This window comes from Protomyctophum bolini, assembly GCF_963924005.1.
Source record: "Protomyctophum bolini genome assembly, chromosome: 15".
Taxonomy (NCBI): domain Eukaryota; kingdom Metazoa; phylum Chordata; class Actinopteri; order Myctophiformes; family Myctophidae; genus Protomyctophum; species Protomyctophum bolini.
In genome coordinates, this window is record NC_137876.1 from 11,609,677 (window position 1) to 11,614,277 (window position 4,601).

Below are 4,601 nucleotides of genomic sequence, written 5' to 3' on the forward strand. Positions count from 1 at the left end.
ATGCCAAGGAAAGGAGAGGTTGTTACCAAAGGTTGGAGAGGTGGTTCAGTGTCATTACTGTTACTAACAGCATAGTATTATACCAGAGTAAAACATTTGTTATGCTCTATACAGCTTCGGTTGCATAAAATGTATTCTATCAATTTTCAAATGCGACATAGTCTATAACTATACAATATCTTTGAAATATACTTTTTTTTCCTTTTTTTAATCCCACGATTTTGTAACCCTTTTTTCCATTTCTGCTTAGCAGCAAGCTATTATTCTTTGACTAATTCATTTACAGTAGGACTACATGGAGGGGGGGCTAGGCATGTAGTTGTTTGTTTTCCGCAATTTCAGCATTTGAAAATTGTGTGAGCCAACAGTCTTATTGACCGTATGTAACTAAGTAAGTAAGTACATTTTATTTATATAGCACCTTTCACAGAGAGGACTCACAAAGTGCTTTACATACAATAAAAATACAGAACAAGGTAACAACTAACAAGCAGAACAATGCAGATAAAACATGTGCTGTACAATTCAGCTCAACAGGACAACAATATGATCATCATACGTACATCATAAATCAAAAGGTAGGTTCATTAAGTTCAGGTTGAACCATCCACAAATGCTTGTTTAAAAATAAATGTTTTGCGGCTATTTTAAAAAAATGCCCACAGAGGAGGAAAATCTCAGTGCTATAGTACTATATTTATATAATATTATATATATTTTTATATATATGTTTATTTTGATATGCTATATTTCAGATAGGACAGGATACAGAGAGATAGGAAAGGCATGTGAGAGAGATTGGATTGGATCCACACCCGATTCAGCTGTGGAAGTACTTTATAGCATTATTTATGTAGTAGGCTCAATGTTTTGTTTTTGTAACTCAAGGGCTGAAGGCTTGTGGTAGACTGTGAAGACTGTTCATATTAATAAATCAACAATGGTGCTCTGTTGAATTCTGCTTTAGATTAATATTACAATTAACCAACCACACAATGAAATAGAAAATAGGGCTTAAGTGGTTAAAACTGCCTTTGCACCCACAGATGCAAGGGTGTGTGAGGCTGGCATGTTGTATCCATTGGGTCAAGTGGAGCCCCAACAAGTGGATAATCCAGCTTTAGCACACCTCTCTGCAGACAATAATCTGCAGTCACTCAGATAAAGACATAATCTTGAATGAGGTCCAAATGGATTGCAGAGGATTGTCAGTTTCATCATGTTAGCCTCTTTTCTAAAAGCCCACAACAATTTCTCCACTAACGATTTTCGACCTGTCATCCCTATTTTGACCATATCATACGTGAAAATAGCCACATGTGAGCTTGTAGATTGGCTATTTCCATGCATGATAAACAAACACCCTGCATTTTATTCAGCCTGCACTCAAGGTTTGTTGTTGGAATCATTGTCCCAGAGGGCACAATGTAATGTTATGTTTATACAATACAATGTAATGTTATGTTTCTATAACAAAAAGTAATGCTATGTTAGTATAATGCAATATGTTATATTCATGTGTTTTCTATAATATAAAATTAAACATGAAACTGAGTCTTCTTTTTAAATTCCTGTGACCAACATGAAGTGAAGTGACTTGGTCTGTGAGTAAGTGGTGTGTTATAAATCCACTAGGTGTCCCTAGTGCTCTACTGCCTCTGTCTGGACAGACACTATAAAGTCTTAAATGGATTTACCACTTTTCTATTGAGACATACACCAATACAAGCCCAGGTTCGTTGGATATTTACACTACTGGTTTTGTTTTCAGTAACTGTAGCATAAACGTGGAGCTGCAAATAGTTCTGGCCAACAGAAGTGAAAGTCTCTCCCCTAACAGGCAGCTCCTGTAATGCATGTTGTACAGTACTTACCGTAATTTGTGTTAACTGCGAGCATTAAGCAGGGCTATAATGACTCTGCAAGACAGTAAGTGTGCTGCCATTACAGTACCTTGTCCTTGCTCTGCTAAAAGAAGGGGGGTAAACTCATTAATGCACAAATTTGGGGCTCATTTGGAGGGCTTTAATGCTTCTGATATTGCAACAGATAATTACACATTTTTATTTTTTATAATACACAGTATGTGCAGCATGGAGTTTTCATGGAAATACATTTCTCTACATACAGGATTGTAGTGCAACTATGTTCCTTCGTGCATATCTGTCAGTTTTCTTGCATTAAAATGACATTAGCATAAAGATTGTGAATAATTCATCTGTCTTGAGTGAGCCCAGATGCACTTGGCTGCCAACTCTCTCTTTCTCTCTCTCTCTCTCTCTCTCTCTCTCTCTCTCTCTCTCTCTCTCTCTCTCTCTTTCTCTCTGTCCTCTCTCTCCCCCAGTGAGTAGAGCACATGGTTCATAGCTGGTTTAATGGGATGGAATGTGACAGGTTATGTTTTCATCTGCCTGATATGGAGCCTTGCCTAGGAGGGAGGGAGCGAGAAAGAGAGAGGGTGGGTGGGAGGAAGAGTGAGTTGGCCTCTACTACAACCATAGTCTGGGCTCATCATTAGACATGTTTGTGCTTGTTGTGAATCAGTTGCTCTGCCCCCCCACCCGAACATCACCACCACTACCATGTGCATAAACGCACACACGCACGCACGCACACACACTAAATATACACGTACATACACACAAAACACATGCTCTGTATGGGGCCATTACCACTGGTCCACTGCTTTCCTACATTCTGCTGTGTGTGTGCATTCGGAGTGCCATTAGCCCAAGACTCTGTGAATAATTGCTGAATGGACCATGTTTTCTATGCAATCTACTCCGGTTCAAGTGTATAGGAACTTGGGGGTTGGGCTCAAGTGAGAGCATTGAGACCATTGATTGATGTTTGGGGCCATGATATAAAAAACATAATAGAGTTTCTTGTTCATTGTTTATCTGGGCATAATATATATGTGGTGCTACATATGTTTACTCATACATGTACCGCTCATTGAGTTATAACAGATGCTTGATATTTTCCTTTATAATTACTTGTGCAAGCAGAGCGCACAAGTATTGTGGTCGGCTGGACCAAAAGTGGTATGTATGCATCAATGCATGTCCCTAATTGGCTATTGATGGTGTCGTGACTAAGATATGTTTAAATGTTGGGTGGGTAAAAGGGTACTGCGATCGGCTGGGTATGTCGGTGTCCCCTCCCAGTGAGCTGTGGCGTTCCACAAGGAAGCATACTAGGGCCTTCCTAATATATGTAAACGACATGACATCAGCTTAAGTTGTGACTGCAACTTGTTCCTGTTCACAGATGACTCAGCACTGCCAGTTTCGGACAGGAACAAACTGCAGGTTGAAAAGGCCATCAGCTCTGAACTCTGTAGAATCTGCACCTGGCTCACTGATAACAAATTATCTTTACACCTGGGAAAAACTGAATCCATTCTCTTTGGATTCTTGGTTAGAGTGGGTGACAATATTATCACACTAAAAGATGAAATTACCTACCTAGGTTCCATACTGGAGGCTAATCTTTCCGGTGATAAAATGGCCACCAACGTAATCAAAAAAGTAAATCAAAGAACAAGATTCCTTTACAGGATCTCCTCACTGGTCAACAAAAACACCTTGAAGACCCTAACAGGAGCCCTCGTACAAGGTTTATTTAACTATGCATGCACCTCTTGGTACCACAGCACCTCAAAGGCCCTTAAAACAAGGCTCCAGACTTCCCAAAACAAACTGGTCAGGCTCCTACTTGGCCTCACCCCCCGAACCCACCTTACCCCGGCCTGCCCACTTTTACAGGCTGGAATGGCTTAGGGTCGATGACAGAGTACAGCATCTTGCAATGGGTCTGGTCCACAAGATTCGATACACCACCAAGATACCCATGTACCTGTCTAAATACTTCCTTAATGTAAACGAAGTCCTCACCCACAACACCAGAGGGAGTGCAACAAACCATGTGCAACCCAGATTCGGCACAAACAAGGGACTAAATTATTTTCACTCCTATGCCACCAAAATGTGGAACGCCCTACCAACAGTCATTAAGACATGTGAATCCCTTGACTACTTCAAAACCTCTCTCAAAGGGCACCTACGGACAGCTGCAAATTCTGCAATTCTAAACTGGCCCCGTAAAAATCTGAATCCCCCCCTCACCCTTTTCCTCTAACTGTAGGTGTTTCTTTTCCCTTTTTTACCTCCTTTATCATGAATTCCTGTTCTGTTCTTTGACTATATAGAAATGTCTATTTGTATAAATGTTTAGATGATTTGAACAAGGTGGACCCTCTTGTAAACAAGTGTAGGCCCTAATGCTTTATTGGGTCGTCCACTCACAGTTAAGTCTTTGTATTGAGTTGTGCTTGAAATGTACTGTAATTCTGCAAACTGTTAATAAATATTTCAATCAATCAATCAATGCTCTCCGCGGTCACGGAAATATCAGATACGAGTACGACCCCACTAGAGAGCTTGCACAAAAATATCAAATCTCACCCACTTCTTTCCTCCTGTAAACCTGAAGTTTGGGACCATAGACATATTATGGGACCAGTGAAAAACATTGCTCCAGGCTCACTCCACGGCACTCCCATTGGTCCCAACATGTCAGCGCGTCATCCTGTTGTTGCT